The sequence below is a fragment of the Pseudophryne corroboree genome, chromosome 4 (genome assembly GCF_028390025.1).
Source record: "Pseudophryne corroboree isolate aPseCor3 chromosome 4, aPseCor3.hap2, whole genome shotgun sequence".
Classification (NCBI taxonomy): Eukaryota; Metazoa; Chordata; class Amphibia; order Anura; family Myobatrachidae; genus Pseudophryne; species Pseudophryne corroboree.
In genome coordinates this window covers 923,436,042-923,463,169 of record NC_086447.1, presented here as the reverse complement: position 1 = coordinate 923,463,169, position 27,128 = coordinate 923,436,042, and the positions used below count along the sequence as shown (strand labels likewise).

General features: G+C 48.2%; 1 protein-coding gene across 2 annotated transcripts in view; it reads right to left on the bottom strand.

The window, feature by feature from the left end:
- DISP1 (dispatched RND transporter family member 1) overlaps positions 1 to 13,174 on the bottom strand; it is a 74,829-nt gene extending 61,655 nt beyond the window's left edge. Inside the window, exons 1-2 of one of the 2 annotated variants that reach the window (XM_063919031.1) lie at positions 12,791 to 13,174; positions 7,134 to 7,225 (exon numbers count right to left, since the gene is read on the bottom strand). The gene's annotated coding sequence lies outside the window, so the exon portion shown is untranslated. The remainder of the gene's footprint in view (positions 1 to 7,133; positions 7,226 to 12,790) is intronic. The other variant, XM_063919032.1, reaches the window with a different exon arrangement.
- Between the last annotated feature and the right edge of the window lie 13,954 nt (positions 13,175 to 27,128).

Genomic DNA, 27,128 nt, shown 5'->3' with positions numbered 1-27,128 from the left:
ATGGGCGCCCAGCATCCACTACGGACTATGAGAAATAGAATTATCGGTAAGTAAATTCTTATTTTCTCTGACGTCCTAGTGGATGCTGGGAACTCCGTAAGGACCATGGGGATTATACCAAAGCTCCCAAACGGGTGGGAGAGTGCGGATGACTCTGCAGCACCGAATTAGAGAACTCCAGGTCCTCCTCAGCCAGGATATCAATTTTGTAGAATTTAGCAAACGTGTTTGCCCCTGACCAAGTAGCTGCTCGGCAAAGTTGTAAAGCCGAGACCCCTCGGGCAGCCGCCCAAGATGAGCCCACTTTCCTTGTGGAATGGGCTTTTACAGATTTTGGCTGTGGCAGGCCTGCCACAGAATGTGCAAGCTGAATTGTACTACAAATCCAACGAGCAATAGTCTGCTTAGAAGCAGGAGCACCCAGCTTGTTGGGTGCATACAGGATAAACAGCGAGTCAGATTTTCTGACTCCAGCCGTCCTGGAAACATATATTTTCAGGGCCCTGACTACGTCCAGCAACTTGGAGTCCTCCAAGTCCCTAGTAGCCGCAGGCACCACAATAGGCTGGTTCAAGTGAAATGCTGAAACCACCTTAGGGAGAAATTGAGGACGAGTCCTCAATTCTGCCCTGTCCGTATGAAAAATCAGGTAAGGGCTTTTATAGGATAAAGCCGCCAATTCTGAGACACGCCTGGCTGAAGCCAGGGCTAACAGCATTACCACCTTCCATGTGAGATATTTTAATTCCACAGTGGAAAGTGGTTCAAACCAATGTGATTTTAGGAATCCCAAAACTACATTGAGATCCCAAGGTGCCACTGGAGGCACAAAAGGAGGCTGTATATGCAGTACCCCCTTGACAAACGTCTGTACTTCAGGAACTGAAGCCAGTTCTTTTTGGAAGAAAATCGACAGGGCCAAAATTTGAACCTTAATGGACCCTAATTTTAGGCCCATAGACAGTCCTGTTTGCAGGAAATGCAGGAAACGACCCAGTTGAAATTCCTCTGTAGGGGCCTTCCTGGCCTCGCACCACGCAACATATTTACGCCAAATACGGTGATAATGTTGTACGGTTACATCCTTCCTGGCTTTGATCAGGGTAGGGATGACTTCATCCGGAATGCCTTTTTCCTTCAGGATCCGGCGTTCAACCGCCATGCCGTCAAACGCAGCCGCGGTAAGTCTTGGAACAGACAGGGTCCCTGCTGGAGCAGGTCCTTTCTTAGAGGTAGAGGCCACGGGTCCTCTGTGAGCATCTCTTGAAGTTCCGGGTACCAAGTCCTTCTTGGCCAATCCGGAGCCACGAGTATAGTCCTTACTCCTCTCCTTCTTATGATCCTCAGTACCTTGGGTATGAGAGGCAGAGGAGGGAACACATACACTGACTGGTACACCCATGGTGTTACCAGAGCGTCCACAGCTATTGCCTGAGGATCCCTCGACCTGGCGCAATACCTGTCTAGTTTTTTGTTGAGGCGGGACGCCATCATGTCCACCTTTGGTTTTCCCAACGGTTCACAATCATGTGGAAGACTTCTGGGTGAAGTCCCCACTCCCCCGGGTGGAGGTCGTGTCTGCTGAGGAAGTCTGCTTACCAGTTGTCCACTCCCGGAATGAACACTGCTGACAGTGCTATCACATGATTTTCCGCCCAGCGAAGAATCCTTGCAACTTCTGCCATTGCCCTCCTGCTTCTTGTGCCGCCCTGTCTGTTTACGTGGGCGACTGCCGTGATGTTGTCCGACTGGATCAACACCGGCTGACCCTGAAGCAGAGGCCTTGCTTGACTTAGGGCATTGTAAATGGCCCTTAGTTCCAGGATATTTATGTGAAATGACGTTTCCATGCTTGACCACAAGCCCTGGAAATTTCTTCCCTGTGTGACTGCTCCCCAGCATCTCAGGCTGGCATCCGTGGTCACCAGGACCCAGTCCTGAATGCCGAATCTGCGGCCCTCTAGAAGATGAGCACTCTGCAACCACCACAGGAGAGACACCCTTGTCCTTGGAGACAGGGTTATCCGCTGATGCATCTGAAGATGCGATCCGGACCATTTGTCCAGCAGATCCCACTGAAAAGTTCTTGCGTGGAATCTGCCGAATGGAATCGCTTTGTAAGAAGCCACCATTTTTCCCAGGACCCTTGTGCATTGATGCACTGACACTTGGCCTGGTTTTAGGAGGTTCCTGACTAGCTCGGATAACTCCCTGGCTTTCTCCTCCGGGAGAAACACCTTTTTCTGGACTGTGTCCAGAATCATCCCTAGGAACAGCAGACGTGTCGTCGGAATCAGCTGCGATTTTGGAATATTTAGAATCCACCCGTGCTGACGTAACACTAACTGAGATAGTGCTACTCCGACTTCTAACTGTTCCCTGGACCTTGCCCTTATCAGGAGATCGTCCAAGTAAGGGATAATTAAGACGCCTTTTCTTCGAAGAAGAATCATCATTTCGGCCATTACCTTGGTAAAGACCCGGGGTGCCGTGGACAATCCAAACGGCAGCGTCTGAAACTGATAGTGACAGTTCTGTACCACAAACCTGAGGTACCCTTGGTGAGAAGGGCAAATTGGGACATGGAGGTAAGCATCCTTGATGTCCAGAGACACCATATAGTCCCCTTCTTCCAGGTTCGCTATCACTGCTCTGAGTGACTCCATCTTGAATTTGAACCTTTGTATGTAAGTGTTCAAGGATTTCAGATTTAAAATAGGTCTCACCGAGCCGTCCGGCTTCGGTACAACAAACAGCGTGGAATAATACCCCTTTCCCTGTTGTAGGAGGGGTACCTTGATTATCACCTGCTGGGAATACAGCTTGTGAATGGCTTCCAATACCGCCTCCCTGTCGGAGGGAGACGTTGGTAAAGCAGACTTCAGGAACCGGCGAGGGGGAGACGTCTCGAATTCCAATTTGTACCCCTGAGATACTACCTGCAGGATCCAGGGGTCCACTTGCGAGTGAGCCCACTGCGCGCTGAAATTCTTGAGACGACCCCCCACCGTACCCGAGTCCGCTTGTAAGGCCCCAGCGTCATGCTGAGGACTTGGCAGAAGAGGGGGAGGGCTTCTGTTCCTGGGAAGAGGCTGCCTGCTGCAGTCTTTTTCCCCTTCCTCTGCCCCGGGGCAGATATGAGTGGCCTTTTGCCCGCTTGCCCTTATGGGGACGAAAGGACTGAGCCTGAAAAGACGGTGTCTTTTTCTGCTGAGAGGTGACCTGGGGTAAAAAGGTGGATTTCCCAGCCGTTGCCGTGGCCACCAGGTCCGATAGACCGACCCCAAATAACTCCTCCCCTTTATACGGCAATACTTCCATATGCCGTTTGGAATCCGCATCACCTGACCACTGCCGCGTCCATAACCCTCTTCTGGCAGAAATGGACAGCGCACTTACTCTTGATGCCAGAGTGCAAATATCCCTCTGTGCATCTCGCATATATAGAAATGCATCCTTTAAATGCTCTATAGTCAATAATATACTGTCCCTGTCCAGGGTATCAATATTTTCAGTCAGGGAATCCGACCAAGCCACCCCAGCACTGCACATCCAGGCTGAGGCGATTGCTGGTCGCAGTATAACACCAGTATGTGTGTATATACTTTTTAGGATATTTTCCAGCTTCCTATCAGCTGGCTCCTTGAGGGCGGCCGTATCAGGAGACGGTAACGCCACTTGTTTTGATAAGCGTGTGAGCGCCTTATCTACCCTAGGGGGTGTTTCCCAACGCGCCCTAACCTCTGGCGGGAAAGGGTATAATGCCAATAATTTTTTAGAAATTAGCAGTTTTTTTATCGGGGGAAACCCACGCTTCATCACACACCTCATTTAATTCATCTGATTCAGGAAAAACTACGGGTAGTTTTTTCACACCCCACATAATACCCTTTTTTGTGGTACTTGTAGTATCAGAAATGTTCAAAACCTCCCTCATTGCCGTGATCATGTAACGTGTGGCCCTACTGGAAAACACGTTTGTTTCCTCACCGTCGACACTGGAGTCAGTGTCCGTGTCTGGGTCTGTGTCGACCATCTGTAACGGGCGCTTTAGAGCCCCTGACGGTGTTTGAGACGCCTGGACAGGTAATAACTGATTTGCCGGCTGTCTCATGTCGTCAACAGTCTTTTGTAAAGTGCTGACGCTATCACGTAATTCCTTCCATAAGACCATCCAGTCAGGTGTCGACTCCCTAGGGGGTGACATCACTATTACAGGCAATTGCTCCGCCTCCATACCATTTTCCTCCTCATACATGTCGACACAACGTACCGACACACAGCACACACACAGGGAATGCTCTGATAGAGGACAGGACCCCACTAGCCCTTTGGGGAGACAGAGGGAGAGTTTGCCAGCACACACCAGAGCGCTATATATATACAGGGATAACCTTATATAAGTGTTTTTCCCTTATATAGCTGCTGTATTGATTAATCTGCCAAATTAGTGCCCCCCCTCTCTTGTTTTACCCTGTTTCTGTAGTGCAGGACTGCAGGGGAGAGCCAGGGAGCTTCCCTCCAACGGAGCTGTGAGGGAAAATGGCGCTTGTGTGCTGAGGAGATAGGCTCCGCCCCCTTCTCGGCGGCCTTTCTCCCGCTTTTTTAAGGAAAAACTGGCAGGGGTTAAATGCATCCATATAGCCCAGGAGCTACATGTGATGTATTTTTCGCCATCTAAGGTGTTTTTATTGCGTCTCAGGGCGCCCCCCCCCCAGCGCCCTGCACCCTCAGTGACCGGAGTGTGAAGTGTGCTGAGAGCAATGGCGCACAGCTGCGGTGCTGTGCGCTACCTTATTGAAGACAGGACGTCTTCTGCCGCCGATTTCCCGGACCTCTTCTGTCTTCTGGCTCTCTAAGGGGGCCGGCGGCGCGGCTCTGGGACCCATCCATGGCTGGGCCTGTGATCGTCCCTCTGGAGCTAATGTCCAGTAGCCTAAGAAGCCCAATCCACTCTGCACGCAGGTGAGTTCGCTTCTTCTCCCCTTAGTCCCTCGGTGCAGTGAACCTGTTGCCAGCAGGACTCACTGAAAATAAAAAAACCTATACTTAAACTTTTTCACTAAGCAGCTCAGGAGAGCCACCTAGTGTGCACCCTTCTCGTTCGGGCACAAAAATCTAACTGAGGCTTGGAGGAGGGTCATAGGGGGAGGGGCCAGTGCACACCAGGTAGTCCTAAAGCTTTTACTTTTGTGCCCAGTCTCCTGCGGAGCCGCTATTCCCCATGGTCCTTACGGAGTTCCCAGCATCCACTAGGACGTCAGAGAAAAATACAATAAAAATGGGTTCGGTTAATCCGGGCCCCTTAGGGCTAACAGGGCCCTAGACTGACTAATGGCTGATCCACCCGTTCACTAACAGTAGTGCATAAGCTATGGAAACGTTGTCAGATATTTGAAAGACATTTTGGGGGGGGGACATTGTCATGTAAAGGAACTGGAAGGCTGCAGATGCTGCAAATATAAAGGGTGTGATTCAGTAAATAGAGTGTCAATAGGTCGACAGTAAAAAGGTTGACACAGGGTTGTTTTTTTAATTTTTTTGGGGTGTCATTTTGTATGTTTCATCATATTGACCCCAATCAGTGAACTGTGTACCCTCGACACCCTTCGGAACGGTGGCTCGCTCCGCCACTCCAATACTAGTCCATGTGGATGGTAAATAAAGTGAAAGATTAAAAAAAAGCAACAAAAAAAAAAAAAATTGTATCGACCATTGACGGGTTGACCTTTGACCTATTAACTGTCTAGAATATCAATCCAGTGTCTGGAACCCAAATATTAACCGTGACAACACACAGGAGGCTGCATAATCATTGCAGATATTTGCACAATCCCTGCTCAGCGTAGCGGAGGGCGGAGTGACACGGCGCGGTGGCCACACTGGACAGATCTTGTAGGTTAGCGGCCAGAGTGGGCGCCGTGGCACTACGGTCACATTAGCGTTCTCTGCGGTATGACCCTGATGAATGACACAGTGTGGGCCACGCGCACAGCGATATAGGGCCTATCGCCTAGATCATTGGCGCCGTAACTCTCTGCCGGTTATATAAAAGGGGTTACGCACCCTCCTCTACTGGTCCCAGGACCATTATACAGTCACCCCTTAATATTTACCAAAAGTAAAATAACAAGTGAGGAGGGTGGAGCCGCCACATGGGTTGGGTTTTACGGCTCGCCCATGGGGGTCATTCCGAGTTGATCGCTCGCTAGCTACTTTTAGCAGCCGTGCAAACGCATTGTCGCCGCCCACTGGGGAGTGTATTTTAGCTTTGCAGAAGTGCGAACGCTTGTGCAGCCGAGCGCCTGCAAATACATTTTGTGCAAAACAAGACCATCCCTGCAGTTACTCTTCGTGTGCGTTGATTCTAATGATGGAGGGACGGCTTTTGACGTCACACACCCGGCCAGCGTTCGCCCAGCCACGCCTGCGTTTTCCCCCGACACGCCCTCATTTTTCTAAGAACTCCCTTAAAACGGCCGGTTGCCTCTCAGAAACGCCCACTTCATGTCAATCTTCCTGCGTTCTGCCGTGCGACTGAAAGCTTCGCTATAACCTGTGCAAAACCACAAAGGACTTTGTACCCGTACGTCGCGCATGCGCAGAAATGCGTATTTTTAGCCTGATCGCTGCACTGCGAACAACGGCAGCTAGCGATCAACTCGGAACGACCCCCCATGTGTAATGTTACAGAACAATTTGGCCACACAAGCTAATGGCACAGATTCAGCCTCACTGGGGCCCGAATGCATCATACGAAAACTGCAGGGGGGCCAATATCATTAATAGGGATTGGGAATGTACGAAAGCAACACGCGGCCACATCAGCTGGAACGTCCCAACCGCTATCCGTCCCTTTAAGCACCTGTAAGTCTGATTAATGATAAGCATCACAGATAATGGTTTACAGAACAGATAACAATGGTCTGGAATGAGGTGTGGAGGAGACGCATCACATGCGTGTATATTACAGGGGAATTACAGACCTCAGCAGCACCTGGCAGATATATGGCGACGGTATTTGTAAAGAATGTTTAATGCTTTATATGCTTAGAAGAATTGGGTGCAGCAAATGCTCCAGACAAGGGGCGCATCAGAGTTGCACTGTGCGAGCGATCGGAGAGACGCCGTACCTGCAGGAATGTCCGTGGGTGTATCCTCATATGGCAGGGTCAAGGGGAGCACAAAACAGATCACTCGGATCTCAGCCAGATCGTGGGGGCTCCTAGGAAACAAAAGGGGAAACATTTAACAAAGTGTGAGGCGGTACAACGCGTTTCTGCAAGCCCCCCAGGGAGAGAGGGTACACTCGTTTCTGCAATCCCCCCCAGAGAGAGAGGGTACACGCGTTTCTGCAGAGGTCAATCCCACGGAAAAATTAAATGTTATGATATTTAAACTGCTGGACTGTTTATTAGCCATATAATTCCATTCTCATTTCCGATGTCTTATTACAATATGACTCGGGAAAGAACTTTACTTAAACTAATAGAAAGAAGAAGAAAAACTTAGGGTTTCAAATCCCAGATTTATCAAGCCTTGCAGAGTGATACATTGCACTGAGATAATGTACCAACCAGCTTCTAACTGTAATTTTTTAAACACAGCCTGTAACATGACAGTTAGGAGCTGATTGATTGGCACTTTATCACCGTGCAAATTTATCACTGTCCGAGGCTTGATAAATCTGGTCCATAGTACCTATTACAGAATGTATGGTTATAAAAGTGGACCCTGTTCGACATTAGTTCAGCACATCACACGGCCTAGTTCTCTCGCGGTGCGCGCTGAGCAGATCCTACTATAGGGTGGTCTGTGCGGCGGTTTCTAACCATCAAAGCATGGCGTTAAGACATAGCAGAGCCGCCAGAAAGCTATTGGCCAATCCGGTGACGAGGCGGCACAATACATTTATCCCTATATACCGATTAAGACGTAAAAATTTTTTAATAATCTTATAGGGCCAATATTATTTTATGAATACATTAGAGGGTCAAAGTAACAAATTAATGAGTAATTAGATTAATAGTTAATGGACGCATGATGGAGGATTACAATTAGTGCCAAAATTAAGTTGATAGAAATGTAATTATGACAGCGGAAACAGTATTTTACATCATTACAATTAGTGCCCAAATCATAAAGTGTATTGGGCCTAATTCAGACCTGATCGCAGCAGCAAATGTGTTAGCAGTCGGGCAAAACCATGTGCAGTGCATGTGGGGCAGATGTAACATGTGCAGAGAAAGTTAGATTTGGGTGGGTTATTTTGTTTCTGTGCAGGGTAAATACTGGCTGCTTTATTTTTACACTGCAATTTAGATTGCAGATTGAACACATCCCACCCAAATCTAACTCTCTCTGCACATGTTATATCTGCCCCCCCTGCAGTGCACATGGTTTTGCCGATTAGCTAACAAATTTGCTGCTGCGATCAGATCTGAATTAGGCCTATAGTTTCCCTGGTTTTTCGTAATAGCAATCATTTAATATCTTATCAGTATACATAAAATATATATCTACATACAAATGTACAATTAAACAAAATGCAAAAGTTGTAAAGTAACGGTAACTGCAGCACAGGTGTAAATGGCGCGGGAGGTGCAGAAGATTGACCAGCTAGGGCCAATATGTAAGTTCCAGCCAAATTTACGCATCAATGTTTTATACGGCAATTTATGTATTCAGTTATAGACAGCAAACAAAATCAATAAACCTATAAGCCGACCAATTTACCTATAAACCCAATCCGTGACCTGGTCTTGCCGGCTGGCCCCTACTGTCATATTACCACACAACTGTCACCACTTCATTGTGCATGACCCCCTGTATGCGGGTGCTGTTACCGTGTATAACCCCCTGTATGCGGGTGCCGTTACCGTGTATAACCCCCTGTATGCGGGTGCTGTTACCGTGTATAACCCCCTGTATGCGGGTGCTGTTACCGTGTATGACCCCCTGTTTGCGGGTGCTGTTACCGTGTATAACCCCCTGTATGCGGGTGCTGTTACCGTGTATAACCCCCTGTATGCGGGTGCTGTTACCGTGTATGACCCCCTGTATGCGGGTGCTGTTACCGTGTATAACCCCCTGTATGCGGGTGCTGTTACCGTGTATGACCCCCTGTATGCGGGTGCTGTTACCGTGTATAACCCCCTGTATGCGGGTGCTGTTACCGTGTATGACCCCCTGTATGCGGGTGCTGTTACCGTGTATAACCCCCTGTATGCGGGTGCTGTTACCGTGTATAACCCCCTGTTTGCGGGTGCTGTTACCGTGTATAACCCCCTGTATGCGGGTGCTGTTACCGTGTATGACCCCCTGTATGCGGGTGCTGTTACCGTGTATAACCCCCTGTATGCGGGTGCTGTTACCGTGTATGACCCCCTGTATGCGGGTGCTGTTACCGTGTATGACCCCCTGTACGCGGGTGCTGTTACCGTGTATGACCCCCTGTATGCGGGTGCTGTTACCGTGTATAACCCCCTGTATGCGGGTGCTGTTACCGTGTATAACCCCCTGTATGCGGGTGCTGTTACCGTGTATAACCCCCTGTATGCGGGTGCTGTTACCGTGTATAACCCCCTGTATGCGGGTGCTGTTACCGTGTATAACCCCCTGTATGCGGGTGCTGTTACCGTGTATAACCCCCTGTATGCGGGTGCTGTTACCGTGTATAACCCCCTGTATGCGGGTGCTGTTACCGTGTATGACCCCCTGTATGCGGGTGCTGTTACCGTGTATGACCCCCTGTATGCGGGTGCTGTTACCGTGTATAACCCCCTGTATGCGGGTGCTGTTACCGTGTATAACCCCCTGTATGCGGGTGCTGTTACCGTGTATGACCCCCTGTATGCGGGTGCTGTTACCGTGTATAACCCCCTGTATGCGGGTGCTGTTACCGTGTATAACCCCCTGTATGCGGGTGCTGTTACCGTGTATAACCCCCTGTATGTGGGTGCTGTTACCGTGTATAACCCCCTGTATGCGGGTGCTGTTACCGTGTATAACCCCCTGTATGCGGGTGCTGTTACCGTGTATGACCCCCTGTACGCGGGTGCTGTTACCGTGTATAACCCCCTGTACGCGGGTGCTGTTACCGTGTATAACCCCCTGTACGCGGGTGCTGTTACCATGTATAACCCCCTGTACGCGGGTGCTGTTACCATGTATAACCCCCTGTACGCGGGTGCTGTTACCGTGTATAACCCCCTGTATGCGGGTGCTGTTACCGTGTATAACCCCCTGTATGCGGGTGCTGTTACTGTGTATAACCCAGAGTGTCTGCGCTGTTACTATGTATAGCCCTGTGTGTGGTTGCTTTTACCGTGTATAACCCTGTGTATGTATAGCCATGTGTGTCAGTGCTGTTACTGTTTATAACCCTCTGTGTTTGCTGTTGCTGTGTATAACCCTCTGTGGTTGCTGTTGCTGTGTATAACCCTGTCTGTGTCAGTGCTGTTGCTGTGTATAACCCAGTGTGTCAGTGATGTTACTGTGTATAGCCCTGTGTGTCTGTGCTGTTGCTGTGTATAGCCCTGTGTGTCAGTGATGTTGCTGTGTATAGCCCTGTGTGTCAGTGATGTTGCTGTGTATAGCCCTGTGTTTCAGTGCTGTTGCTGTGTATAGCCCTGTGTATAGCCCTGTGTGTCAGTGCTGTTGCTGTGTATAGCCCTATGTGTGAGTGCTGTTGCTGTCTATAGCCCCGTGTGTCTGTGCTGTTGCTGTGTATAGCCCTGTGTGTCAGTGCTGTTGCTGTGTATAACCCTGTGTGTCAGTGCTGTTGCTGTGTATAGCCCTATGTGTGAGTGCTGTTGCGGTCTATAGCCCTGTGTGTCTGTGCTGTCGCTGTGTATAGCCCTGTGTGTCAGTGCTGTTGCTGTGTATAACCCTGTGTGTCAGTGATGTTGCTGTGTATAGCCCTGTGCTGTTGCTGTGTATAGCCCTATGTCTGAGTGCTGTTGCTGTGTATAGCCCTGTGTGTCAGTGCTGTTGCTGTGTATAGCCCTGTGTGTCTGTGCTGTTGCTGTGTATAGCCCTGTGTGTCTGTGCTGTTGCTGTGTATAGCCCTATGTCTGAGTGCTGTTGCTGTGTATAGCCCTGTGTGTCAGTGCTGTTGCTGTGTATAGCCCTGTGTGTCAGTGATGTTGCTGTGTATAGCCCTGTGCTGTTGCTGTGTATAGCCCTATGTCTGAGTGCTGTTGCTGTGTATAGCCCTGTGTGTCAGTGCTGTTGCTGTGTATAGCCCCGTGTGTCTGTGCTGTTGCTGTGTATAGCCCTATGTCTGAGTGCTGTTGCTGTGTATAGCCCTGTGTGTCAGTGCTGTTGCTGTGTATAGCCCTGTGTGTCAGTGCTGTTGCTGTGTATAGCCCTGTGTGTCAGTGCTGTTGCTGTGTATAGCCCTGTGTGTCTGTGCTGTTGCTGTGTATAGCCCTGTGTCTGAGTGCTGTTGCTGTGTATAACCCTGTGTGTCAGTGATGTTGCTGTGTATAGCCCTGTGCGTCTGTGCTGTTGCTGTGTATAGCCCTATGTCTGAGTGCTGTTGCTGTGTATAGACCTGTGTGTCAGTGCTGTTGCTGTGTATAACCCTGTGTGTCAGTGCTGTTGCTGTGTATAGCCCTGTGTGTCCTGTCTGTGCTGTTACTGTGTATAACCCTGTGTATAGCCCTGTGTGACTGTCAGTGCTGTTGCTGTCTATAGCCCTGTGTGTCAGTGCTGTTGCTGTGTATAGCCCTGTGTGTCAGTGCTGTTGCTGTGTATAGCCCGGTGTGTCAGTGCTGTTGCTGTGTATAGCCCTGTGTGTCAGTGCTGTTGCTGTGTATAACCCTCTGTGGTTGCTGTTGCCGTGTGTGTGTGTGTGTGTGTTCTGTTGCTGTGTATAGCCCTGTGTGTGAGTGCTGTCGCTGTGTATAGCCCTGTGTGTGAGTGCTGTCGCTGTGTATAGCCCTGTGTGTGAGTGCTGTCGCTGTGTATAGCCCAGTGTGTGAGAGCTGTTGCTGTGTATAGCCCTGTGTGTCAGTGCTGTTGCTGTGTATAGCCCAGTGTGTGAGAGCTGTTGCTGTGTATAGCCCTGTGTGTCAGTGCTGTCGCTGTGTATAGCCCTGTGTGTAAGTGCTGTCGCTGTGTATGGCCCTGTGTGTCAGTGCTGTCGCTGTGTATAGCCCTGTGGGTGAGTGCTGTTGCTGTGTATAGCCCTGTGTGTCTGTGCTGTTGCTGTGTATAGCCCTGTGTGTGAGAGCTGTTGCTGTGTATAGCCCTGTGTGAGTGCTGTTGCTGTGTATAGCCCTGTGTGACTGTGCCGTTGCTGTCTATAGCCCTGTGTATGTATAGCCCTGTGTGTGAGTGCTGTTGCTGTGTATAGCCCTATGTGTGAGTGCTGTTACTGTGTATAGCCCTGTGTGTCTGTGCTGTTGCTGTCTATAGCCCTGTGTATGTATAGCCCTGTGTGTGAGTGCTGTTGCTGTGTATAGCCCTATGTGTGAGTGCTGTTACTGTGTATAGCCCTGTGTGTCTGTGCTGTTGCTGTCTATAGCCCTGTGTATGTATAGCCCTGTGTGCCTGTGCTGTTGCTGTGTATAGCCCTATGTGTGAGTGCTGTTACTGTGTATAGCCCTGTGTGTCTGTGCTGTTGCTGTCTATAGCCCTGTGTATGTATAGCCCTGTGTGTGAGTGCTGTTACATTGTATCCAGCAGCAGCTGCTCAGTTGTTACATATGATAAGAACTTTGTTTCCGGTTGTGAGTTCGGGCAGCAGGGACCTCCCCCCCAGGTGCCCCCCTCCCGGCAGTACCTGCACAGGGTGAGCTCATGCTGGTGGGCGCTGGGGGCTGATCACCCACCTCTGCCCCCTCCAGCTCCTCTCTGTGTGGCAGCAGCTCCTCCTCTGATCCCGGGAAGCTGTGGAGTGCTTCCTGTGTCACTGCAGTAATCCCTGATTATCCGGGGACTCAGCCAGCCAGGGTCCCCCTAGTGCTCAGCATCCAGCAGCAGGCGCCTCCTCCCTCATTACCCCACCATAACCCTCTCCTGGCCGGATCACCTGCAGGGGCACTGGCTGAGGAGGGTGCAGAGAGGGCCGCTTGCTGCAACTTGTAGCGTTGTGGACTGTGGTGCCTGCCCCCAATGTAAGATCTCCCACTGTCCCCTCTGCAGATAGGGGGGCTGGAGACTGATGCCCCCCCCTAATTACACCAAGATCTATAACTATTCCTTATTAACTCTTCACTATCATTGCAGCCAGGGGCTCTTGTGCTGCCACCCAGCGCCATCTAGTGGTCGGAAACGGAATATACTGACCAACTGCTCACTATGGTAGGGGGGCATTTAACAGTGAGGGGTTAATAATATACTAAGATGGGAGTTCTATTCAAGATGGGATGTTGCCCATAGCAACCATTCAGATTCCAGGTATTATCTTCTAGAAGGTGCTGGATAAATGAGAAGTAGAAATTAATTGGTTGATATGGGCAACATCCCATCTTAAACAGAACTCCCATTTTAGTAAATTGACCCCTGAGTCTTAATAACACTTGTAACTAGTTTCTGACGCTAGAAGGGGATATGGCGCCATCCGGCATATAACGCATAGCGCTAAGCTTCATTTACAGCTGTATATGTACAAATCTCTGGATGGCATTATCTGGGGAGGACCATAAGGTCGACCAGAATTAAGTTGACAGGCAATACGTCAACATGTAAGAGGTAGACGCTTGAAAAGGTCGACAGGTAAAAAAAAGGTCGACACAGTCAAAAGGCCGTGTGGAAGTGGTCCAGGTTACTACTCCCAATCATAGTCCACGTTGATGGTAAATGATAAAAAAGTTGAACCCCCCCTTCCCCCAAAACGTGACCATTTGAGATTGTAAGCGTGCGAGCAGGGCCCTCCTACCTCTATGTCTGTTATTGCCCGGTTTTGTTCTATCACTGTTGTTTCCAGTTGTAAAGCGCAACGGATTTGTTGCGCTATATAAGGAACTGCTAACAAATAATAATTTGATCCTGTCTACTTTTTACATGTCGACCTTCTGTTTCTGTTGACAATGCATGTCGACCATATGGGGTTGACCTACTGACTGTGGCACTGTCATCAGGGACCCGGCGTTAGCAGTACAGTCCCCAGTGAGGCCCCAGCACTTTCCGGCTACAGCTAAGCCTTCTAGGCCGCAGGGCTGCATGAGCGGATGGAGCACCACGCGTTTCACCGCTGGCGGTGTTCAGCTGTCGGCAGCATAGCGGGGAACCCTGTGTAGGAGGGATAGGATTATGCTGCGGGGTGGGGGGTAGGTTTAGGCTGCTGGAAGGGAGACTTAGGGGGCCATTGGGGGAAGGTAAGTATACTTGCCTTCCCCCTGTTGGAATTCTGAACATCAGGACGCTGCGGTCGGTCTTCTGACCACTGCATCCTGGCTGCCGGCATATCAATCCCAACCCGTGTATTCAGTATGTTTGCAGCGCTGTACATGGCGCAGACATAACAACAGCAGCGCAGTAAATACGATGTACAACAGTGCAGCATCGCATAGCTACAAAGCACGAACAGTGACACCACGGAGAGAGAGCATGCAGGAGCATAGCCAGACTTTGTGGGCCCCATAGCAACATTTTGAAGGGCCCCCCGTCTCAATACTTCTAGAGACACCTCTCTGCAGCAGTTGTTACTTGTATGCCCCATAATAGTGCCCTACTGTAGTTCATTTTCTAAACCGTAGTAGTGGCTAAATGAATGTTATGCCCCATAGTAATGCCCTCGTTTATTTTACTGTATGAAACATAGTAGTGCCCCAGGTCACGTTATGTCACATTGTACACATTATGCCACACAGTACCCCCCATTCACATTATGACATAGTGCCCCTAGTTCATAATATGCTACACTATAGTGCCTCCACTTTATATTGTACCACATTACATTGTCACCGTTCATATTAAGTAACATTATAATCCCCTCCAGTTCATTTTATGCCACATTACAATGAGCAGGTCAAGGGTCACCCTTAGATATTTAGCAGGCCCTAAGGCAAACGTTTGTAAGGGCCCCCATTAATATACCACCCATTGGTGAAAAATGTATATAACACATGTAACTTTGGTAAGGAAGGTGGCTTCTCTCAGCTCTGGGCCCCATAGCAGCTGTTCTCCCTGCACCTATGGTAACTACACCCCTGTATATAACACATGTAACTGTGACAGGGAAGGTGGCTCCTCTCAGCTCTGGGCCCCATAGCAGCTGCACTCCCTGCACCTATGGCAGCTACACCCTGTATATAACACATGTAACTGTGACAGGGAAGGTGGCTCCTCTCAGCTCTGGCCCCATAGCAGCTGTACTCCCTGCACCTATGGTAGCTACACCCTGTATATAACACATGTAACTGTGACAGGGAAGGTGGCCCCTCTCAGCTCTGGCCCCATAGCAGCTGCACTCCCTGCACCTATGGTAGCTACACCCCTGTATATAATAGAGATGAGCGCCTGAAATTTTTCGGGTATTGTGTTTTGGTTTTGGGTTCGGTTCCGCGGCCGTGTTTTGGGTTCGAACGCGTTTTGGCAAAACCTCACCGAATTTTTTTTGTCGGATTCGGGTGTGTTTTGGATTCGGGTGTTTTTTTCAAAAAACACTAAAAAACAGCTTAAATCATAGAATTTGGGGGTCATTTTGATCCCAAAGTATTATTAACCTCAAAAACCATAATTTACACTCATTTTCAGTCTATTCTGAATACCTCACACCTCACAATATTATTTTTAGTCCTAAAATTTGCACCGAGGTCGCTGTGTGAGTAAGATAAGCGACCCTAGTGGCCGACACAAACACCGGGCCCATCTAGGAGTGGCACTGCAGTGTCACGCAGGATGTCCCTTCCAAAAAACCCTCCCCAAACAGCACATGACGCAAAGAAAAAAAGAGGCGCAATGAGGTAGCTGTGTGAGTAAGATTAGCGACCCTAGTGGCCGACACAAACACCGGGCCCATCTAGGAGTGGCACTGCAGTGTCACGCAGGATGGCCCTTCCAAAAAACCCTCCCCAAACAGCACATGACGCAAAGAAAAAAAGAGGCGCAATGAGGTAGCTGTGTGAGTAAGATTAGCGACCCTAGTGGCCGACACAAACACCGGGCCCATCTAGGAGTGGCACTGCAGTGTCACGCAGGATGTCCCTTCCAAAAAACCCTCCCCAAACAGCACATGACGCAAAGAAAAAAAGAGGCGCAATGAGGTAGCTGTGTGAGTAAGATTAGCGACCCTAGTGGCCGACACAAACACCGGGCCCATCTAGGAGTGGCACTGCAGTGTCACGCAGGATATCCCTTCCAAAAAACCCTCCCCAAACAGCACATGACGCAAAGAAAAAAAGAGGCGCAATGAGGTAGCTGACTGTGTGAGTAAGATTAGCGACCCTAGTGGCCGACACAAACACCGGGCCCATTTAGGAGTGGCACTGCAGTGTCACGCAGGATGTCCCTTCCAAAAAACCCTCCCCAATCAGCACATGATGCAAAGAAAAAGAAAAGAAAAAAGAGGTGCAAGATGGAATTGTCCTTGGGCCCTCCCACCCACCCTTATGTTGTATAAACAAAACAGGACATGCACACTTTAACCAACCCATCATTTCAGTGACAGGGTCTGCCACACGACTGTGACTGATATGACGGGTTGGTTTGGACCCCCCCCAAAAAAGAAGCAATTAATCTCTCCTTGCACAAACTGGCTCTACAGAGGCAAGATGTCCACCTCATCATCACCCTCCGATATATCACCGTGTACATCCCCCTCCTCACAGATTATCAATTCGTCCCCACTGGAATCCACCATCTCAGCTCCCTGTGTACTTTGTGGAGGCAATTGCTGCTGGTCAATGTCTCCGCGGAGGAATTGATTATAATTCATTTTAATGAACATCATCTTCTCCACATTTTCTGGATGTAACCTCGTACGCCGATTGCTGACAAGGTGAGCGGCGGCACTAAACACTCTTTCGGAGTACACACTTGTGGGAGGGCAACTTAGGTAGAATAAAGCCAGTTTGTGCAAGGGCCTCCAAATTGCCTCTTTTTCCTGCCAGTATAAGTACGGACTGTGTGACGTGCCTACTTGGATGCGGTCACTCATATAATCCTCCACCATTCTATCAATGTTGAGAGAATCATATGCAGTGACAGTAGACGACATGTCCGTAATCGTTGTCAGGTCCTTCAGTCCGGACCAGATGTCAGCATCAGCAGTCGCTCCAGACTGCCCTGCATCACCGCCAGCGGGTGGGCTCGGAATTCTGAGCCTTTTCCTCGCACCCCCAGTTGCGGGAGAATGTGAAGGAGGAGATGTTGACAGGTCGCGTTCCGCTTGACTTGACAATTTTGTCACCAGCAGGTCTTTCAACCCCAGCAGACTTGTGTCTGCCGGAAAGAGAGATCCAAGGTAGGCTTTAAATCTAGGATCGAGCACGGTGGCCAAAATGTAGTGCTCTGATTTCAACAGATTGACCACCCGTGAATCCTTGTTAAGCGAATTAAGGGCTCCATCCACAAGTCCCACATGCCTAGCGGAATCGCTCCGTGTTAGCTCCTCCTTCAATGTCTCCAGCTTCTTCTGCAAAAGCCTGATGAGGGGAATGACCTGACTCAGGCTGGCAGTGTCTGAACTGACTTCACGTGTGGCAAGTTCAAAGGGCATCAGAACCTTGCACAACGTTGAAATCATTCTCCACTGCGCCTGAGACAGGTGCATTCCACCTCCTATATCGTGCTCAATTGTATAGGCTTGAATGGCCTTTTGCTGCTCCTCCAACCTCTGAAGCATATAGAGGGTTGAATTCCACCTTGTTACCACTTCTTGCTTCAGATGATGGCAGGGCAGGTTCAGTAGTTTTTGGTGGTGCTCCAGTCTTCTGTACGTGGTGCCTGTACGCCGAAAGTGTCCCGCAAATCTTCTGGCCACCGACAGCATCTCTTGCACACCCCTGTCGTTTTTTAAAAAATTCTGCACCACCAAATTCAAGGTATGTGCAAAACATGGGACGTGCTGGAATTTGCCCATATTTAATGCACACACAATATTGCTGGCGTTGTCCGATGCCACAAATCCACAGGAGAGTCCAATTGGGGTAAGCCATTCCGCGATGATCTTCCTCAGTTGCCGTAAGAGGTTTTCAGCTGTGTGCGTATTCTGGAAAGCGGTGATACAAAGCGTAGCCTGCCTAGGAAAGAGTTGGCGTTTGCGAGATGCTGCTACTGGTGCCGCCGCTGCTGTTCTTGCGGCGGGAGTCCATACATCTACCCAGTGGGCTGTCACAGTCATATAGTCCTGACCCTGCCCTGCTCCACTTGTCCACATGTCCGTGGTTAAGTGGACATTGGGTACAACTGCATTTTTTAGGACACTGGTGAGTCTTTTTCTGACGTCCGTGTACATTCTCGGTATCGCCTGCCTAGAGAAGTGGAACCTAGATGGTATTTGGTAACGGGGGCACACTGCCTCAATAAATTGTCTAGTTCCCTGTGAACTAACGGCGGATACCGGACGCACGTCTAACACCAACATAGTTGTCAAGGCCTCAGTTATCCGCTTTGCAGCAGGATGACTGCTGTGATATTTCATCTTCCTCGCAAAGGACTGTTGAACAGTCAATTGCTTACTGGAAGTAGTACAAGTGGGCTTACGACTTCCCCTCTGGGATGACCATCGACTCCCAGCAGCAACAACAGCAGCGCCAGCAGCAGTAGGCGTTACACGCAAGGATGCATCGGAGGAATCCCAGGCAGGAGAGGAATCGTCAGAATTGCCAGTGACATGGCCTGCAGGACTATTGGCATTCCTGGGGAAGGAGGAAATTGACACTGAGGGAGTTGGTGGGGTGGTTTGCGTGAGCTTGGTTACAAGAGGAAGGGATTTACTGGTCAGTGGACTGCTTCCGCTGTCACCCAAAGTTTTTGAACTTGTCACTGACTTATTATGAATGCGCTGCAGGTGACGTATAAGGGAGGATGTTCCGAGGTGGTTAACGTCCTTACCCCTACTCATTACAGCTTGACAAAGGGAACACACGGCTTGACACCTGTTGTCCGCATTTCTGGTGAAATACCTCCACACCGAAGAGCTGATTTTTTTGGTATTTTCACCTGGCATGTCAACGGCCATATTCCTCCCACGGACAACAGGTGTCTCCCCGGGTGCCTGACTTAAACAAACCACCTCACCATCAGAATCCTCCTGGTCAATTTCCTCCCCAGCGCCAGCAACACCCATATCCTCCTCATCCTGGTGTACTTCAACACTGACATCTTCAATCTGACTATCAGGAACTGGACTGCGGGTGCTCCTTCCAGCACTTGCAGGGGGCGTGCAAATGGTGGAAGGCGCATGCTCTTCACGTCCAGTGTTGGGAAGGTCAGGCATCGCAACCGACACAATTGGACTCTCCTTGTGGATTTGGGATTTCGAAGAATGCACAGTTCTTTGCTGTGCTGCTTTTGCCAGCTTGAGTCTTTTAATTTTTCTAGCGAGAGGCTGAGTGCTTCCATCCTCATGTGAAGCTGAACCACTAGCCATGAACATAGGCCAGGGCTTCAGCCGTTCCTTGCCACTCCGTGTCGTAAATGGCATATTGGCAAGTTTACGCTTCTCCTCCGACAATTTTATTTTAGGTTTTGGAGTCCTTTTTTTTCTGATATTTGGTGTTTTGGATTTGACATGCTCTGTACTATGACATTGGGCATCGGCCTTGGCAGACGACGTTGCTGGCATTTCATCGTCTCGGCCATGACTAGTGGCAGCAGCTTCAGCACGAGGTGGAAGTGGATCTTGATCTTTCCCTAATTTTGGAACCTCAACATTTTTGTTCTCCATATTTTAATAGGCACAACTAAAAGGCACCTCAGGTAAACAATGGAGATGGATACTAGTATACAATTATGGACTGCCTGCCGAGTGCAGACACAGAGGTAGCCACAGCCGTGAACTACCGTACTGTACTGTGTCTGCTGCTAATATAGACTGGTTGATAAAGAGATGTCTATGTAACTATGTATGTATAAAGAAGAAAGAAAAAAAAACCACGGTTAGGTGGTATACAATTATGGACGGACTGCCTGCCGAGTGCAGACACAGAGGTAGCCACAGCCGTGAACTACCGTACTGTACTGTGTCTGCTGCTAATATAGACTGGTTGATAAAGAGATGTCTATGTAACTATGTATGTATAAAGAAGAAAGAAAAAAAAACCACGGTTAGGTGGTATACAATTATGGACGGACTGCCTGCCGAGTGCAGACACAGAGGTAGCCACAGCCGTGAACTACCGTACTGTACTGTGTCTGCTGCTAATATAGACTGGTTGATAAAGAGATGTCGTAGTAGTATGTATGTATAAAGAAGAAAAAAAAACCACGGTTAGGTGGTATATACAATTATGGACGGGCTGCCGAGTGCCGACACAGAGGTAGCCACAGCCGTGAACTACCGCACTGTACTGTGTCTGCTGCTAATATATAGACTGGTTGATAAAGAGATAGTATGCTCGTAACTAGTATGTATGTATAAAGAAAGAAAAAAAAACCACGGTTAGGTGGTATATACAATTATGGACGGGCTGCCGAGTGCCGACACAGAGGTAGCCACAGCCGTGAACTACCGCACTGTACTGTGTCTGCTGCTAATATAGACTGGTTGATAAAGAGATAGTATACTCGTAACTAGTATGTATGTATAAAGAAAGAAAAAAAAACCACGGTTAGGTGGTATATACAATTATGGACGGGCTGCCGAGTGCCGACACAGAGGTAGCCACAGCCGTGAACTACCGCACTGTACTGTGTCTGCTGCTAATATATAGACTGGTTGATAAAGAGATAGTATACTCGTAACTAGTATGTATGTATAAAGAAAGAAAAAAAAACCACGGTTAGGTGGTATATACAATTATGGACGGGCTGCCGAGTGCCGACACAGAGGTAGCCACAGCCGTGAACTACCGCACTGTACTGTGTCTGCTGCTAATATAGACTGGTTGATAAAGAGATAGTATACTCGTAACTAGTATGTATGTATAAAGAAAGAAAAAAAAACCACGGTTAGGTGGTATATACAATTATGGACGGGCTGCCGAGTGCCGACACAGAGGTAGCCACAGCCGTGAACTACCGCACTGTACTGTGTCTGCTGCTAATATATAGACTGGTTGATAAAGAGATAGTATACTCGTAACTAGTATGTATGTATAAAGAAAGAAAAAAAAACCACGGTTAGGTGGTATATACAATTATGGACGGGCTGCCGAGTGCCGACACAGAGGTAGCCACAGCCGTGAACTACCGCACTGTACTGTGTCTGCTGCTAATATATAGACTGGTTGATAAAGAGATAGTATACTCGTAACTAGTATGTATGTATAAAGAAAGAAAAAAAAACCACGGTTAGGTGGTATATACAATTATGGACGGGCTGCCGAGTGCCGACACAGAGGTAGCCACAGCCGTGAACTACCGCACTGTACTGTGTCTGCTGCTAATATAGACTGGTTGATAAAGAGATAGTATACTCGTAACTAGTATGTATGTATAAAGAAAGAAAAAAAAACCACGGTTAGGTGGTATATACAATTATGGACGGGCTGCCGAGTGCCGACACAGAGGTAGCCACAGCCGTGAACTACCGCACTGTACTGTGTCTGCTGCTAATATAGACTGGTTGATAAAGAGATAGTATACTCGTAACTAGTATCTATGTATAAAGAAAGAAAAAAAAACCACGGTTAGGTGGTATATACAATTATGGACGGGCTGCCGAGTGCCGACACAGAGGTAGCCACAGCCGTGAACTACCGCACTGTACTGTGTCTGCTGCTAATATATAGACTGGTTGATAAAGAGATAGTATACTCGTAACTAGTATGTATGTATAAAGAAAGAAAAAAAAACCACGGTTAGGTGGTATATACAATTATGGACGGGCTGCCGAGTGCCGACATAGAGGTAGCCACAGCCGTGAACTACCGCACTGTACTGTGTCTGCTGCTAATATATAGACTGGTTGATAAAGAGATAGTATACTCGTAACTAGTATGTATGTATTAAGAAAGAAAAAAAAAACCACGGTTAGGTGGTATATACAATTATGGACGGGCTGCCGAGTGCCGACACAGAGGTAGCCACAGCCGTGAACTACCGCACTGTACTGTGTCTGCTGCTAATATAGACTGGTTGATAAAGAGATAGTATACTCGTAACTAGTATGTATGTATAAAGAAAGAAAAAAAAACCACGGTTAGGTGGTATATACAATTATGGACGGGCTGCCGAGTGCCGACACAGAGGTAGCCACAGCCGTGAACTACCGCACTGTACTGTGTCTGCTGCTAATATATAGACTGGTTGATAAAGAGATAGTATACTCGTAACTAGTATGTATGTATAAAGAAAGAAAAAAAAACCACGGTTAGGTGGTATATACAATTATGGACGGGCTGCCGAGTGCCGACACAGAGGTAGCCACAGCCGTGAACTACCGCACTGTACTGTGTCTGCTGCTAATATATATAGACTGGTTGATAAAGAGATAGTATACTCGTAACTAGTATGTATGTATAAAGAAAGAAAAAAAAACCACGGTTAGGTGGTATATACAATTATGGACGGGCTGCCGAGTGCCGACACAGAGGTAGCCACAGCCGTGAACTACCGCACTGTACTGTGTCTGCTGCTAATATAGACTGGTTGATAAAGAGATAGTATACTCGTAACTAGTATGTATGTATAAAGAAAGAAAAAAAAACCACGGTTAGGTGGTATATACAATTATGGACGGGCTGCCGAGTGCCGACACAGAGGTAGCCACAGCCGTGAACTACCGCACTGTACTGTGTCTGCTGCTAATATATAGACTGGTTGATAAAGAGATAGTATACTCGTAACTAGTATGTATGTATAAAGAAAGAAAAAAAAACCACGGTTAGGTGGTATATACAATTATGGACGGGCTGCCGAGTGCCGACACAGAGGTAGCCACAGCCGTGAACTACCGCACTGTACTGTGTCTGCTGCTAATATATAGACTGGTTGATAAAGAGATAGTATACTCGTAACTAGTATGTATGTATAAAGAAAGAAAAAAAAAACCACGGTTAGGTGGTATATACAATTATGGACGGGCTGCCGAGTGCCGACACAGAGGTAGCCACAGCCGTGAACTACCGCACTGTACTGTGTCTGCTGCTAATATAGACTGGTTGATAAAGAGATAGTATACTCGTAACTAGTATGTATGTATAAAGAAAGAAAAAAAAACCACGGTTAGGTGGTATATACAATTATGGACGGGCTGCCGAGTGCCGACACAGAGGTAGCCACAGCCGTGAACTACCGCACTGTACTGTGTCTGCTGCTAATATATAGACTGGTTGATAAAGAGATAGTATACTCGTAACTAGTATGTATGTATAAAGAAAGAAAAAAAAACCACGGTTAGGTGGTATATACAATTATGGACGGGCTGCCGAGTGCCGACACAGAGGTAGCCACAGCCGTGAACTACCGCACTGTACTGTGTCTGCTGCTAATATATAGACTGGTTGATAAAGAGATAGTATACTCGTAACTAGTATGTATGTATAAAGAAAGAAAAAAAAACCACGGTTAGGTGGTATATACAATTATGGACGGGCTGCCGAGTGCCGACACAGAGGTAGCCACAGCCGTGAACTACCGCACTGTACTGTGTCTGCTGCTAATATAGACTGGTTGATAAAGAGATAGTATACTCGTAACTAGTATGTATGTATAAAGAAAGAAAAAAAAACCACGGTTAGGTGGTATATACAATTATGGACGGGCTGCCGAGTGCCGACACAGAGGTAGCCACAGCCGTGAACTACCGCACTGTACTGTGTCTGCTGCTAATATATAGACTGGTTGATAAAGAGATAGTATACTCGTAACTAGTATGTATGTATAAAGAAAGAAAAAAAAACCACGGTTAGGTGGTATATACAATTATGGACGGGCTGCCGAGTGCCGACACAGAGGTAGCCACAGCCGTGAACTACCGCACTGTACTGTGTCTGCTGCTAATATATAGACTGGTTGATAAAGAGATAGTATACTCGTAACTAGTATGTATGTATAAAGAAAGAAAAAAAAACCACGGTTAGGTGGTATATACAATTATGGACGGGCTGCCGAGTGCCGACACAGAGGTAGCCACAGCCGTGAACTACCGCACTGTACTGTGTCTGCTGCTAATATAGACTGGTTGATAAAGAGATAGTATACTCGTAACTAGTATGTATGTATAAAGAAAGAAAAAAAAACCACGGTTAGGTGGTATATACAATTATGGACGGGCTGCCGAGTGCCGACACAGAGGTAGCCACAGCCGTGAACTACCGCACTGTACTGTGTCTGCTGCTAATATATAGACTGGTTGATAAAGAGATAGTATACTCGTAACTAGTATGTATGTATAAAGAAAGAAAAAAAAACCACGGTTAGGTGGTATATACAATTATGGACGGGCTGCCGAGTGCCGACACAGAGGTAGCCACAGCCGTGAACTACCGCACTGTACTGTGTCTGCTGCTAATATATAGACTGGTTGATAAAGAGATAGTATACTCGTAACTAGTATGTATGTATAAAGAAAGAAAAAAAAACCACGGTTAGGTGGTATATACAATTATGGACGGGCTGCCGAGTGCCGACACAGAGGTAGCCACAGCCGTGAACTACCGCACTGTACTGTGTCTGCTGCTAATATAGACTGGTTGATAAAGAGATAGTATACTCGTAACTAGTATGTATGTATAAAGAAAGAAAAAAAAACCACGGTTAGGTGGTATATACAATTATGGACGGGCTGCCGAGTGCCGACACAGAGGTAGCCACAGCCGTGAACTACCGCACTGTACTGTGTCTGCTGCTAATATATAGACTGGTTGATAAAGAGATAGTATACTCGTAACTAGTATGTATGTATAAAGAAAGAAAAAAAAAACCACGGTTAGGTGGTATATACAATTATGGACGGGCTGCCGAGTGCCGACACAGAGGTAGCCACAGCCGTGAACTACCGCACTGTACTGTGTCTGCTGCTAATATAGACTGGTTGATAAAGAGATAGTATACTCGTAACTAGTATGTATGTATAAAGAAAGAAAAAAAAACCACGGTTAGGTGGTATATACAATTATGGACGGGCTGCCGAGTGCCGACACAGAGGTAGCCACAGCCGTGAACTACCGCACTGTACTGTGTCTGCTGCTAATATAGACTGGTTGATAAAGAGATAGTATACTACTAATATTATATATACTGGTGGTCAGGTCACTGGTCACTAGTCACACTGGCAGTGGCACTCCTGCAGCAAAAGTGTGCACTGTTTAATTTTAATATAATATTATGTACTCCTGGCTCCTGCTATAACCTATAACTGGCACTGCAGTGCTCCCCAGTCTCCCCCACAATTATAAGCTGTGTGAGCTGAGCACAGTCAGATATATATATACATTGATGCAGCACACTGGGCTGAGCAGTGCACACAGATATGGTATGTGACTGAGTCACTGTGTGTATCGTTTTTTTCAGGCAGAGAACGGATATATTAAATAAAACAAACAACTGCACTGTCTGGTGGTCACTGTGGTCATCAGTCACTAAACTCTGCACTCTCTTCTACAGTATCACAGCCTCAGGTCAATCTCTCTCTCTCTCTCTCAACCCTAATCTAAATGGAGAGGACGCCAGCCACGTCCTCTCCCTATCAATCTCAATGCACGTGTGAAAATGGCGGCGACGCGCGGCTCCTTATATAGAATCCGAGTCTCGCGAGAATCCGACAGCGTCATGATGACGTTCGGGCGCGCTCGGGTTAACCGAGCAAGGCGGGAGGATCCGAGTCTGCTCGGACCCGTGAAAAAAACATGAAGTTCGTGCGGGTTCGGATTCAGAGAAACCGAACCCGCTCATCTCTAGTATATAACACATGTAACTGTGACAGGGAAGGTGGCCCCTCTCAGCTCTGGCCCCATAGCAGCTGCACTTCCTGCACCTATGGTAGCTACGCCCTTGTACTGTATATAACACATGTAACTGTGACAGGGAAGGTGGCCCCTCTCAGCTCTGACCCCATAGCAGCTGCACTCCCTGCACCTATGGTAGCTACACCCTGTATATAACACATATAACTGTGACAGGGAAGGTGACTCCTCTCAGCTCTGGGCCCCATAGCAGCTGCACTCCCTGCACCTATGGTAGCTACACCCTGTATATAACACATATAACTGTGACAGGGAAGGTGACTCCTCTCAGCTCTGGGCCCCATAGCAGCTGCACTCCCTACACCTATGGGAGCTACACCCTGTATATAACACATATAACTGTGACAGGGAAGGTGACTCCTCTCAGCTCTGGGCCCCATAGCAGCTGCACTCCCTGCACCTATGGTAGCTACACCCTGTATATAACACATGTAACTGTGACAGGGAAGGTGACTCCTCTCAGCTCTGGCCCCATAGCAGCTGCACTCCCTGCACCTATGGTAGCTACACCCTGTATATAACACATGTAACTGTGACAGGGAAGGTGGCTCCTCTCAGCTCTGGGCCCCATAGCAGCTGCACTCCCTGCACCTATGGTAGCTACACCCCTGTATATAACACATGTAACTGTGACAGGGAAGGTGACTCCTCTCAGCTCTGGCCCCATAGCAGCTGCACTCCCTGCACCTATGGTAGCTACACCCTGTATATAACACATGTAACTGTGACAGGGAAGGTGGCTCCTCTCAGCTCTGGCCCCATAGCAGCTGCACTCCCTGTACCTATGGTAGCTACACCCTGTATATAACACATGTAACTGTGACAGGGATGGTGGCCCCTCTCAGCTCTGGGCCCCATAGCAGCTGCACTCCCTGCACCTATGGTAGCTACACCCCTGTATATAACACATGTAACTGTGACAGGGAAGGTGGCTCCTCTCAGCTCTGGCCCCATAGCAGCTGCACTCCCTGTACCTATGGTAGCTACACCCTGTATATAACACATGTAACTGTGACAGGGATGGTGGCCCCTCTCAGCTCTGGGCCCCATAGCAGCTGCACTCCCTGCACCTATGGTAGTTACACCCTGTATATAACACATGTA